This window comes from Panthera uncia, chromosome C2 (assembly GCF_023721935.1).
Source record: "Panthera uncia isolate 11264 chromosome C2, Puncia_PCG_1.0, whole genome shotgun sequence".
Lineage (NCBI taxonomy): Eukaryota > Metazoa > Chordata > Mammalia > Carnivora > Felidae > Panthera > Panthera uncia.
The window spans coordinates 111,050,480-111,065,442 of NC_064810.1; positions in this window are offsets into that span (position 1 = coordinate 111,050,480).

Consider the following 14,963-nt stretch of genomic DNA (forward strand, 5'->3'; position numbering starts at 1 on the left):
GAGTTGGTGGGCGTGGCCGCAGTCCGACCTGATGTCTGCCCCCAGCCCACCGCTGGGGCCACAGTCAGACTGGTGTGTGCCTTCTCTTCCCCTCTCCTAGGGGCGGGATTCACTGTGGGGTGGCGTGGCCCGTCTGGGCTACTTGCACACTGTCAGGCTCGTGGTGCTGGGGATCTGGCGTATTAGGTGGGGTGGGTAGGCAAGGTGCACGGGAGCAGGAGGGGCAGGCTTAGCTCGCTTCTCCTTAGGTGATCCACTTCAGGAGGGGCCCCTCTCCCGTGGGCCTCTCGTCTGCGCTTGGCTCCGGAGACTCCGTTCTGCTAATCCCCTGGCGGTTTTCTGGGTTCTTTAGGCAGGTGTAGGTGGAATCTAAGTGATCAGCAGGACGCGCGGTGAGCCCAGCATCCTCCTACGCCGCCATCTTCCTATCCCTCCTCAAAATATATACTTTTTAAGTAGGCTCCACACCCACTGTAGGGTTTGAACTCAGGACCCTGAGATCATGAGTCGGATACTCTACCGACAGAGCCAACTGAGTGCCCCAAAAGAATTCTTATGCATATTTTGGGGTGGCATATTCTGGTACCCTTCAAAAGAAAGCCATGACTATTGAGGCACAAACAAATAGAATAAAAAGGCTCAAATACGCAAAAGATAACACCGTAAAATAAGCCGTAACCTGAATAAAATTGGCCCTCCATGTCCCAGCCTTAGGGCGGAACAGCATGCAGTTGCTTCCAGAGGAAACTCAAGTTTGCCTCTAGGAGGAATGAGAGAAAAGCGGAAGTCGCTGCAGCAGGTCTCGTGAGGAGGCAAGAGAAGGGGAATTCTAGTAGGATGGCAGGACAAGTCTCTAAGAGCCCTCTTTTGGATGCATCTCACTGCCTGCGAGCCCACCTCTGAGCAGCTGTTAGGGCTTTCATCACTGTCCTTCTCCATAGGGTTCCCACAACACCAAGCCTGGGCTTCTGTTTCCTCCTTCCCTGAGGTACCCTTCTTTCAAAAGCCATAAAGCTTGATAAGTGACCAGCCTGCCACTTGTCTCCTGACACTTTTTCTCAAAGGGAGAAACACTCCCCAATCTGGAATGCTAGTGAATTAGATTCCCTTCATGTAATGTAAATGATACCACAAAACTATAAAGTATTTTAGAGGGTAGGAGTAGGGACATTAACCTTGAAGGATATTTTACACTGAGATGGCAGAGTGGTGGAGGCTCACGTGTGAACGCTAACCGTCTAGGTCCTGGAACGTCTGGCTGGCCATCCACAGGCGGTGCCAAGCCCTGGCTTAGGGAAATGTGGACTTCAACAAGTGAGGGAGGCCTGAGAGTTGTAACGGGTCGTTATCTCAATACGAACTGACAAGGCAAAGCAACTACTTAGAAAGGAAAAAAAGACTATCTCTAGTTACGCTAATATGCCAGATTGGGTCCATCCCCTGTGCCAGCTCCAATCAGCCAGTCGCGGCTGCCTGGAGTGCAGTGCTTGGCATTGCGAGGCCACATGTGGACTCAGCAAGAAGGGGTGCCACGCTCAATTAGCAACGCCAGCTGTGAGCGGAGGAGCAGGGAGAGGCACCGGGCATGCAACGCACTGCTGGCTCTGGGCCCGGGGGGCCAGTTCTCAGGAGGAAAGCGTTTCTTACCAGATACAGTCAGGTGTAGAAAGTCAGAAACTGGAAGGCCTGCAGGAGCCCGCCAGGTACCATGAAAGACAAAAGCAGGCAGGAGGGGCTTGTGCCTCTGCGTGTAGACAGTAGGTGGCTACTAGAGTAATCTGGGCAGCAAGTAATAGAGAAGCCCAACTCAACTGGATTGACTAATACAGAACTCTATTATTTCACCTAATGAGACCTTGGAAGGCAGGTGAGCCAAGTGTGCTGCGGTGAAGGTTCTAGCTCTATTTCCCACTCTTCTGTTGGCTCTTCCCTCTTCTATGTGTGCCCGTCACAGCCATCTCAGCTTGCTGCTGGTTTGGAAAGTCAGGCTTAATGCATCAGTAGATGACAATCCCATGCCTGGTCCAGGAGTGGGCATGTGATCCAACTGGCCTGATCAGACTGCAGGTGATACCTTATTTTATGTTTGAGGGACAGGTTTTCTTTTCTGTCCCATGGATATAAACAAGCAAGCTTATTGTCCAGTGGCTGCTGATTATCATCTTGCTACCATGGGAGAAAGTCAGCTTGAAGATACTTCTACATGAAAGAGGGAAAAGTCAAGAGAATGGTGGGAACTGGGGTCAGAACCCTCACAGTAGCACTTGTGGTCTACCGTGCCTCTTGAAGTCTGACATGGGTTTTAAGATGTTGGCAGGGCTGCATTCCTTCTGGAGGCTCTAGAGGAGAATCCGTTTTCTTCCCCTTACAAACTTCTAGAGGCCTCCTGCATTCCTTAGGTCATGGCCCCTTCCTCCACCTTGAAGGCAGCCATGTTGCATTTCTCTGGCCATTCTTCTGTAGTCACATCTGCTTCTGACTACAGCCAGGAAACGGTTTCTGCTTTTAAAGGTCCATGTGATGAGATTGGGCCCCCTCCTATAAAGGATAATCTCCCCATCTCAAAGCTCTTAACCGAATCACATCTGCAAAGTCCCCTTTGCAGGAGGGCCAATAATATAGTCACAAGTTCCAGGGATTAGATATAGACTGCTTTGGGTGGACATTATTCTGTCTACCATAATGCCTCAAAATTTCTTCAGTCTCAGATTTACATTTTGTGACTGTATATTTCTAAACTGTTGACAGAGCTCAAGAATGTCAGGGAAGAAAAGTACTTCCCAGGAATAAAAAGAAAAAAAATTAAGTAGATACAGCAATGTGTTCCATTTGATGGGTGACAATCTCTTTCTGGATTAAATGATGAACTATTTCAAAAGGGATAACAGGTTAACTTTAACCAAAAAGAAGCCTGAGCAAAGCCCAAATTAAACTGTATAGGTTCCATGGAGTCTTTGGAGGGCTTGCAGTATGAAAGGGAGGTCACAGGTGAGATTATATTTCTTATAACCCCAAGGACACAATCACTTTTATGTCAAGCTGGAAATGAAATAAAATGCTGGCTTCTGAAAAATTGTCAGATCAAGGAGAACATCTTGACTGGACAATGAGGAAATATATAACTCTTCAGACACCTTCTCAATCCTTGTAACCCTGGGGATTGCCATTCAATAGCTAACCTAGTCATGGAAATTAACTTATCCAGTCAAAAGGAAAGTGTCTGCCTGAGAATGAACATCAGAGGATCTGGCTACAATGAAAAACACTCATTCTCTTAGCTTGGCTACTCAATAGAGAAAAGAGGGAGGGACAAAAACATCAAACAGAAGCAGTAATGAGTTTTGCCAGTTACATATTTTTAACAGCAACCTGTGCAGGGGATTGAACACTGGGGGTATGGGCGCAGCCGACCTGCACCATAGCTCCTGCTTGGTCATTAACCAGTTGTTAAGACTTTGGTCAATGGCCTTAACCTTGTAGGGACCATGTTTTCTTATTGAATTTTTTTATTCTAAAAGCATTTATATCAATCTTTTTTTGAAAGAGTGAGAGAGAGAAAGAGAGAGGGTGGGAGAAGGGTAGAGGAAGAGGGAGAGAGAGAGAATCTTAGGCAGACTCCATTCGGAGTCTCAACTCCACTCCAGCTCGGAGCCTGCCATGGGGCTCCTTCTTGGGACCATGAGATCAGGACCTGAGCCGAAATCAAGAGTTGGACACTTAACTGACTCAGCCACCCAGGCATCCCTAAATGAATCTTATTTTTTAAATGCACTGAGGAGAAAATTTATAATACTCCCACCCTATATGCACAGGCATGTGCACACACACACACACACACACACACACACACACACCCCTCTCATCCCACATCACAGAGCTCAAAAACTTAACGGACACCCTCCTATACCTTTTATCCTGCCATGTACATTTATTCCTACGTGTAGAGTTGGACTTCTTTGTTCTCACAAAAGCTGCATCATACTATATTCAAGACTCTAGCTTCCTTTTTTCATTAAATTTACATGGATGGCCTCTAGAACAGTTCACATAGACCTAATTCATTCATTCATTCATTTACACTCACTTAAATTGAAATTATAAATATACCAAATTACACTTCTGCCAAAATATACCCTATTTCGGTGGTATCTCAATTAGGTTTTGTTTTGACACCAAAAAATATACAGCAAGCATCCTTGATTGTTTATTTTTACGTTCTTCCACTTTTATCCCTGAAGAATATATTCCCCAACATGAGATTCGAGGCAAAAATATGTATTTTCTATTTTAATAGACTGCTATAATATCTTCCCAAAGATAGTAACCATTTACATTCTGAGCTACAACGTATGAGGAGGGCTGATTTTCCACTCCCTACCAGCATTGTGTGTTCTCAACCTTTTTTTAATTTTTGCCACCTAATGAGGAAAAACTGGGTACCTCATGTTTCATTTGCATTTCTGAGTGCTAGTCAGGTGATTCATCTCTTCAGTAAACTTTAGTTAGTAGGTCTGACTTTTACTCTGGACAAACAATATGCTCCTGATGAGAATGGAGATGTCACTTTAAGTCTCTAGCCACATGACCTGGAACACCATCTTGGCCAAAAACCAATCTGTGTCTGAAACCGATCCATGGTTTGGCCATTGTGCAATAACACCTCGACCACATTTGAAGGGAAACTCTCAAACCTCCAGGGACACCAAAATTGCAAATCATGACCACCACCACACAGCCAGGAGAGATGAATGTCAAGTTCAACATTAACTTGTTGTTGACACCTAGGCATTGCCAAACCTGAACAGAGGCAAAGTTTACAGTGACTGCCTGAAGCACTAGACTGAGAAATGTTCTGGGGCTGATCACGGCTCACTTGAAAACAGAGACTGGGTAGCAACGTATGCCTAGGCACGAGAATCTGGAGGGGCAATATCCCAGGAGGGAAACCCTGATATTGTCCCCAAGTAGGAAAAGAATTGGATTGGCCCTTGGGGTTCAAAGGTGCCTGGCACTCTTTGATCTGGGGAGGAGGAAAGACATCACCCTAATCACCCACCCTCCTGCTCATTCCTCCTGCTCACTGAGGCTGCAGGGGTCAGCATAATCCTACCCCTCTTCCCCAACCCTCCCACCCAACCCTCCCTTCTTTGACACTTTCTTTCATTTTATCCAGAATGCACCTTAATAAAAATGTTGTGGGAAATAGAACCTTGAGATTTGCCGCACCCTCAGTCCATTAAAAATGGCCAGATATGGCTGGTAAGGGAGAAATATAATGGCATTTGAAAATCTGCAAAGAGAAATTGTAGGCAAAATTCTCTTCAGAGAATGTGGCTTTCAAAACAGAAAAACATTGGGGCCCCTGGGTGGCTCAGTTGGTTATGCGTCTGACTTCAACTTGGGTCATGATCTCACAGTTTGTGAGTTCGGGCCCCACATCAGGCTCTGTGCTGTGCTGACAGCTCAAGCACAAGGCTGCTTCCAATTCTGTGAGTCTCTCTCTCTCTCTCTCTCTCTCTCGCTCGCTCTCGCTCTCTCGCTCTCGCTCTCTCTCTACCCCTCCCCCTCTCGTACTCTGTCTCTCTCTCAAAAATAAGTAAACATTAAAAAAAGAAAAAAGAAAACAATGGGAAAACAGAACAAAACAAAAAGCCTTACTGCTAAAGCTTGGAATGCCTACATTTCAGTTCCATCCAGGAATGGCGTACCCCTCTCTCTCGGAAAATGCAAGCTGGCCAGAGGCTGCTCTCCTTCTTTCTCCCCAGACGGTGCCTCCTTTATCAGGACATCACCTGACCCCTAGTGGTCACACGGTCTTCAGCTGTACCAGATGATCTTCCTTTATTTGATGGTTTGTCAAAATTCTAATTTGCTGACGGTTAAGCGGCATTTCCTTTGAAACGCTGACATTTGTAAGTTATCAAAGCAATGGGTCTTCGACTTTAAGAGGGTCTTTAAATCGAGTAAACCTTAGAGAAATTACCAGAGAGGCCTAAACATCAAAGAACACAAGCAACCCTTTGTGTGTGACCGTGCTACATGGCATTTCTCCCAAATTGATTTTCTCCCCTGACCGTAAACTCAGGTTCCAAACCCTTAAGGTCTGTCTTTAAAAAAAGGAGTAAAGAATTGCATTCAGGATAAGGAATTGTTCACATGTCCACACATCCATCCAAACTCACCTTGTTGCAGGCTCTTTGTAAAATAGGAATACTTAGAAACCAGAATATTTTTACAGTCCTGTAAATCTCATGTGTCTTGTGGTTGATGCTGTCTAAATTAGTTCTAAATGATGGAGAAAGGAAATGGGTGTTTATGGGACTGTGAAATATTTTAGATTCTAGTCTATTTCATGAAGTTTTCAGCAGGGGATGTAAATAGGTTGACAACTGAGGCAAATGGTTTTGACTGAACCACACCTAGGTCTATTCCACAGACGACCTCCCAACCCCACCCTGCTCTGGTCAGATCTGACCCAGGATTGGGTGGGAGGAGCCTCTGGAAGAAGAGTCTCAGAGGCTGCAGCTGAAGAAATCTAAAGTTGGCAGGTTTCACACACACACACACACACACACACGCACACACGCACACACCTGGCCTCAAGTCCCAGATTGCTCTCAAAAGCAGGAAAGATTTGAACAGACACCTGACCAAAGGAAATATACAGATGGCAAATAAGTACCTGAAAAGATGCGTGACATCACCTGTCATTAGGGAATCGCAACACAATAGATAAGATAGTACTGCACTATAATCCCAAGCATAAAATAAATAGTCATGACTCTATACTGACATAAACAAATGATGGCATGAATAAATTGGGGAGAATGTACAAACCTCCCATGACAAAGAATTCCAAATAATTTATGTAAGCACTTGTTAATTGAGGAGGGAGAGCACAGCTTCCTACTCCTTAAGTGTGAGCTCCCCACAGTGAATTCCTTCCAAAGAGTATGGGATGGAAAGGGAGAAGAAAGGATGCGTGACTTTACAGTCGAGGAACCTGACAGACATTACCTAAAGCAGGTGATTAAGGTTAGTGTTAGCAGTAACAAGTTGATAGTATGAGTCCTTGATAAGATATGAGAATGGCACTCTACCTCTGTGGTCTTGTTCCCCCAAAACCATTAGCCCAGGCTAATCACGAGAAAAACATCAGACAAATCCGAATTGAGAGATGCTCTACAAAATGCCTGACCAGCTCTCCTCAAATTTGTCAAAGTCATCAAAACAAGGAACAATGTCATAGCCAAGGGAAGCCTAAGGAGGCATGACAACTAGTTGTCATGTATAGGACCCTGGACCAGAAAAAGGATATTAGATAAAAACTAAGAAGATCTAAAAGAAGATGGACTTTAGTTAATAATTACGTGTTAATATTTGTCCATTAATTGTGACAAGTGTTCCATACTAATATATTTATAGCAGGGGAAACTGGGTTGGGGGTATAAGGGAACTCTGTTCTATCTTTGAAGTTTTTCTTTAAATCCAAGAGCAGTCTATAAGAAAAAGTTTATTTCAAAAAAAAAAAAAAAGTGGGGCCCCTGGGTGGCTCAGTCAGTTAAGTATCTGGCTCTTGATGTCAGCTCAGGTCATGATGTCAAGGTTCGTGGGATCGAGCCCCACCCATGTCAGGTTCTGCACTGACAGTGCCTGCTTGGGATTCTCTCTCTCCCTCTCTTGCTCTCTGCCCCTCCTCTGCTCATGTTCTCTCGCGCGCTCTCTCTCTCTCTCTCTCTCTCTCTCTCAAAATAAATAAATAAATAGACATTGAAATAACAAAAGGTAAGATGAGCATCTCATCTTGGTTTTCCCAGGACTTTCCCAGTTTCAGTCCTGCAAGTCTGGCATTCCTGGAAACCCTGTCACAGCAAAACAAGAGGGCCAGTTACCCTACGATAGTCTAGCCCCCTCCACGATACAGATTCCTATAAGGCACTAAGAATGCATCAATAAACTACTGTAGATTTCCCTTTCCGAGGTTTTTAGTTATTTGTTGCCTCATTTCTTTTAAGCCTGGAACGCTTACAACTTCCCATAACCGACCTAAAAAACAGGACGGGGCAGTAAGGATTTTACTTCAGTGGAAATATCCTTGGTGAGAAAAGAAAACTTTCTCAGACACAGGCAAGGTAGCACCTCAACATTTCCAAAGTTAAACGTCCTGTGGCTTAACAAATCATGAGTAATTCATAGAAACGTGGTTACGGCAGCTTGGTGGGTCCTTATAGCATGAGGCCTATGTGGTTCTCATGATTTCAGCAATGAATCACCTATACACCCATAACAAGTCAGATCTATCATTTGACGCTCAATGAGAAACTAAAGCTCAGTATGGCCAGAGCTGGCCCGAGTGGCAGTTCAGACGGACCACTGTCTGGGACACATCCCTACTGCTACATATCACAAAGGCACTAAAATGTCATTGGAAATGCAACCAGGTAGAAAAAAGACAGAATCTTCCAGAGTTCCTCCTTGGGGAGTTCCTCCTGGGGTCACTGTACAGGGCTCGAAGAAATACAAATGCTACTCGCCTCTAAATCTTATCAAGAGGACAAAAACAAAGCTACACATCAGAGAAAAATCACCCCTCTGGTGTGGTAGTGGCTTGTCTAATGAATGTCTTGTTGGACCTATACACAAATGGATGTAGGGACTACCTTTCAAACCTAAACCATTTGTAAATAAAGAAGCATCTGCAATTTGATAAGCTACTAGGTTGGGAGGGTGTGGAGGCCCCCCCACTTCCTCCCACCCTCAAAATCGACCTGCAGCCCCTCAGTCCCAGCCAGGCAGGCATCAAATTCCAGAGGTGACCTGTGAATTGCATCCTCAAGAACAGCGGGTACCATTAACCTGAGGCCTTTCATTGTACTGAGAGGACAGTGCGGGCTGGGGACCATGGGGTTCTTCCCTGCAATTCCTGCACACAGAACTTCCAAATAGACTTGGAATAAATTTCAAATGTGTGTAGGTTTTAACAGTAGACAAATTATTACTCTATCGAGGCATCCAGGTCCAGGGCAGGGAGGATACTGTATTGAGGGCATAGGGCCAAGGTGTTAAGAATTCGGGGTTTACATCCTGCCTGGGGCGCTTACAGATCGTGTAGCTTTGGGCAGAATTTTGACCTCTGGGTCTCTAATTTCTCATCTGTAAGACAAGTATAATTTTATCCTCCAGATTTTCCATGGTGTTTGTAAAACACCTGCAATGGTCTGGCTGGTAGAGGGGTCTGCATTCCCTCCACGGTTTGTATCACTCAGGGAGACTGTCCCCATGCTCCTCAAATCTGGGATAGGATGTCCCCGCCCGCCCCCACAATGGCATCCCTGTACTGTGTGCTGATGACCCCTTCTTGCTCTTGGAGAAAGGAAGCATCCAAAAGGCAGCTCTCTTGGCCTTCTGCAACTGTACCTGGTCCTCACCTTCCCTCCTTCTGGACGAGGACCCCTTCTGACCAGGGTGATCGAGCCCTCAACTATGACCTTGAAGACTGGGCTCTACTGACTATCCCTTCTCACTTGAACAGTGAACCTGCCCCGTTTCTAATCAGCTTTTAGGCTGGCTCAAGTGTCTCAAGTGTTTAAGAAGAAAAAAAAAAGATTCTTCCTCAGGGCGCCTGGGTGGCTCAGTTAGTTAAGCGTTCGACTTTGGCTCAGGTCATGATCCCATGGTTCATGAGTTCAAGTCCCATGTTGGGCTCTGTGCTCACAGCGCCGAGTCTGGAACCTGCTTCGGATTCTCTCTCTCTCTCTCTCTCTCTCTCTCTCTCTCTCTCTCTCAAAAATAAACATTAAAAGAAATTTAGAAACAAAAAATATTCTTCCTCTCTCCAGGTTCTGTTCTTAATATGTCTCCCCACCTAGCCAAGCTTCTTATAAGCCATGTCTGTCCCACCACCTCCAGCCCTTCAAGCCGTGTAGCCTGGCTTCCTTCCAATCACTTCCCTCTAGGAGCTCTCCGAACTCATGGGCTCATTTGCCCAAGTCTCTAAGCCTCAGACACAAGTATCACTCCCCTTGGCTCTTGTGGCACAAGGGATTGGGATTCCTCTACGTCTCTGGTGCTGAAATGCTGGCCTTTCTCAGCATATAGGCCTAATCATTCTCTCTTCTCCAGCCATACACTGTGGGTGACCCCATCCTCTCATAGCTGCAGTTATGTCCGTGTGCTGTGGACTTCAAACCTCTCTGCAGACTTCTGTGTCCAACTGCCTGTGGATATCTCCATTTAAAAAGAAAGGGGACAAGCACCTGGGTGGCTCAGTCAGTTAAGCATCATTGGTTTCTGTTCAGGTCATGACCTCATGGTTCGTGAGTTCAAGCCCCTCATCAGGCTCTGGGCTGACAGTGTGGAGCCTGCTTGGGATTCCCTCTCTCTCCCCCCTCTCTGCCCCTCCCCAACTCTCTCTCTCTCTCAAAATAAATGAATAAAAACTTAAGAAAAAATAAAAAGGGTAGGTAAGTTGTTAAACTGTCTGATGTATTAGTCTGCTGGGGCTGGCATCACAGAATACCACAGAGTGAGTGGCTTCAACAATGCAAGTTTAGGGTCTCCTAGTTCTGGAGGCTGGAAGCTCCACAACAGGATGTCATCAAGATAAACGTGTATATCTCTGTGTGTCCAAGGGTCTTCTTTTTGTAAGGACACCAGTCAGCTTGGATTAGGCCCCACCCTAATGGCCTCATTTTAGTTTAATCACCTCTCTAAAGGCCCTGCCTTCAAATACAGTCACATTCTGAGGTACTGGGGGTTAGTGCTTCCCCACACGAATTTGGAGAGAATGCAACTCAGCCCATAACAGGCATCACTTGGTATGTTAATTTGTGATGAGTGTGTGAGTCTGAAAGGCTCTTCAGCATCAAGAGGTCACCATTGTCTCCATCCTTACTCCTGGCACCTCATCTTTTGTCTACAGGTCCTTCCCAAGATATGGCGCCCATGTGGTTCACCACCTCCCATGGCCCATCCATCCCAGGCACACCTCTGAAACCTGCTCACTTCTCTTAATCCCCTCTGCCACAAACTAGGTTCAAGCCCCCGTCCTCCCTCAACAAGATTATCACAAGGGACTCCTATCTGGTCTCTCTTCCCTCAGTTTTGCCCACCTCTAACCCGTCCTGCTTGTGGCAATGAGAGTGAGTGTTCTCAAACGCACTTCTGATCATTTTAAAATCCTGCTTAAACCTTTCAACAGATCCCCTGACCTCAGAATGAAATCTACATTCTTCAGCACGGCCAACAAGGACGAACCCCGATCGAAGCCCTGCTTCTCTTCCCTTCTCTGAATTTCTCTCAGTTCTTCAAATGCACCACGCTCTTCTGCCTGGGGTCTTCACACATTTTTTTTCTCTTCATATTCTACTTCTCCCCAAGCGAACCCCTACTGGCTTATCAGTTTTTGGTTTAAACATCACTTCTTCCAGGGATTCCTCCCTGATCTCCCTCTTCAAGGGGATTAGGTGCCTCTCTGTGTACTGCTCCGTATGATCGATTACGTGTCTCCTCCACTAGAGATCATAAGAATAGGAAACAGGTCTGTGTTTCTCTTTTCCCGATGCCCAGCACTGTGTCGAAGATATAATAGATGCTCAGTAAATACTGAATGAAAAAAAATGAGTGAATGCAAACCAAATAGGGCAAAAGTAATGCGCTCCATGAGAGAAAACCTGAGTCCTTGTTTCTACTCAGCCACTAAGCCATTACATCACAGTACACGTAGGCCAAAATGAAAATAAGGTTGGGTCAGACATCTCTCAAAGTCTCTACTGATTCTAAACAACTGTAATTCTTCATCTCTGATTCCAGGTAGAATACACTGTGCTGAATATCCAAGAAAGAGTCCTTTGCCTGCTACTGATTCAGACAGAATGCCAATAGCCCGATGGAATTATAAGAGGCCCAGGAAAGGCCAGCAGAAGACAAAAGTAATAAAAAAGACCACTCGCTGACACTAAAAGTCGTGTAAATTAAGATGATTAAATAAATCATTTTCCACAACAACAAAAGGAGAAAACAGACACACCGAATGTGATGACTTTTGGCCTCCTTTTCCCATCCTGTGTTTCTCTTCCTCCTCGTTCTTAAGAAGGTGTGTGTCGGGGGGGGGGGGTCTCTTAGATTAAGATGACTAAAGTCAAGTCCCCAAACTTCCTCTTAGCTTGAGGAGGTCGTTGTCTATTTCCAACAAGGAAAGTACAATCTAAGTAGTAAAGGCTCCTTCTCGGTTTGCAAGAAGCAGGACAGGGGAGAGCCCAGGGGAGAAGTTTAATTAAGAAGTCACATCTAAAAGATCTTTAGTCAGTCGTGGAAAATAGAGGGTCCATGTGCTTCAGACCTAAACAAAACTTGGCAGCCACCTTTCTCTTGTTTTATTTCTCCTCTTCCATTTGATGTGGAAGCAACACTTTCTACCACCAAAGAATAAAGGTGACAAGGGCAGAAATATCTGTCCATAGCTGAGGAACGCTTCGGGGGTCTGCCACTACGTGTGCGTTGTAGGGAAAGCTGGTTTAGCCGCAGATTCGCAGAAGTTAAGCAGAAATAAAAGGACACGACACCGTGGAGTTCCATCGGACGCGAGTGCTGCGACAGTTTGTGAGGCGTGGTGCAGAGGGCTGTGGCTACAAAAGTGAAGAAAACAGAGTTTTGTCCCTGAGGAGGTCAGTCTCTCACAGGGGTTCTCGATCTGCGTTGCCTACCGAAATCACTAGGGAGCTTTATACAAAACATGGATGCACTGTTGGTGGGAACGTGAAATGGTACAACCACTGTGGAAAACCATGTGGTGGTTCCTGAAAACATTAAAAATAGCATCATCATGGGATCCAGCAATTCCATCTCTGGATATGTATACCCCAAAGAATCGAAAGCAGGTCCACCCGTGTTCGGAGCAGCATTAGTCACAACGGCCAAAAGACGGACGCGACCCAACTGTATATTGACAATGAATGATAAACGAAATGTGGTATAAACCTACAAGGGAATATTATCTGGTCTTAAAAAGGAAGGAAATTCTGACACATGATGAACCTTCAGGACATTATGCTAAGTGAATAGGCCAGTCACAAAAGGATGATTACTCCTTGGCTCTAGTTCTATGTCAATCTATCTAGTTCTATCTAGTCAAATTCTCAGAGGCACAAAGTAGAATGGGTTTGCCAAGGGCTGGGGGAAGGAGGTAATGGGGAGTTACTGCTCAATGGGTACAGCGTTCCACTGTCCAAGATGAAAAGAGTTCTGTGGGTGGGTGGCAGTGATGGTGGGACAGGAATGTCAATGTGCCTTATGCCGCTGAATTTTCCACTTAAAAACAGCACAAGATGATAAATTTCATGTTATGTGCATTTTACCACAATTTAAAACTATACAGATACATGATAGTTTCAAAAAACACAAAACACTGATGCCTAGGCCCCCCCCACCCATGAGTCTGAATTAATTGGAGTACAGCCTAGACACAGGGATTTTTAAAACCTCCTGGCAGATTCGAACGTGCGGCCTAGTTTGCAAACCACTTCTGTGAACCATAAAAACCACCAGTCTACGGGGAAAGAAGTAAATCTGGAGTTAGAATACCTGTTTTCATCATGTAAGGCCACATGTGTGCTTTAAACTTGGCTGAGCCGAGTTTACACCTTCACGTGTAAATTGACACGACAACCCCCCCCCCCCGGGGTGGTGGTGTAGGGATTCATTTAAGTTAGACTACAGGAAAGGCTTTTCTATTTTAACAATCATAAGATATAATTAGGTGAAAGAAAATAGCAAGCACAAACAGAGAGCGTTTGCTTTTCTCAAGGACATCTACCGGCCTGTCTATTCCGCACCTGAAGTGGATGGACTGAATCTCTCCTTCCCTCCCTCAAAAGTCTCACAGAACCTTGTTAGCATCTTTATCGTAACACCAACCCTGATGTGATCTGCGTATATGTCTGCTATGAATTGCATTATTTGACAGCATGTAAACCTGAGGCATTTGGTGCATTTCAAACAATATGTCCCTGTCACCAGGGGATTCACTACTCCAAGGACAAGCTTTATTTCCATAAATAATAAGATGCATAGGCACAGAGCAAGAATGGTCCCCCCCCTCCCCGCCCCAGACAAAGAGATGCTGTGGAATGTACATAGGATCACAATCCGGACAAAGACCCTGCTGTTTCTGACGCCCAAGCCACTCAACCATACTCTTCTGCGTTGGTACAAATATTAGTGCTATTATAATTAACTTGAAAAGTTAGCCGATGCAAGCCTAAAATATAACACATTTTTTTAATGAGATAGAAAGCTATTTTTCCTTAAGTCTTTAAGCGATATTAAAGCAATGAGCTGGGTCAACCCTCCCAACACACAAGACCACCCACTGCTGAAACGTAAGGAAAGAGAGACAAAATTCCCTGTTCCTGCCTATTATTAGGTTATCCCTATCTTAATCAAGGCATTCGTTTAAAAATATAAGTAGCTCAGAAAAGGCTAACCTTGACATATAATATACAACACAAAGGTATCTTATCATTTCATTTGGCCTTCCATAAACTCCAACCAGGAAAATTAATTTGGGTAGAGATGGGCGGAGGTTACAATTTTTTGAGGGTTTGCTAATATGCTAGGCCCTTTATTTTCTCATTATATTGTCACAGCAACTGTATCGGATAGTAATGTGTTCCATTGCAATTAAGAAAAACATTGAATTAAGCAAATAGAATGAATTTGTCTCACATATAAAAGTCTGAAAGTAGGAGCTGCTGGCACTGATTCTAGGCCTCTTTTGGCCTTTCCTTTATGCCTATTGCCTCTTAGCCACAAGATGGGAGCTCTAAATCCAGACGTCACAGTGATGCTCTAGAGGGCAAGAGGCCAGGACCACTGGATATTTTCCCCTTTCTCTTTTTTTAATCAGAAAAGCAAATGCTTTGCCAGAAAGGCACTCCCACTGACTTCTGCTTATGTCTGCCTTT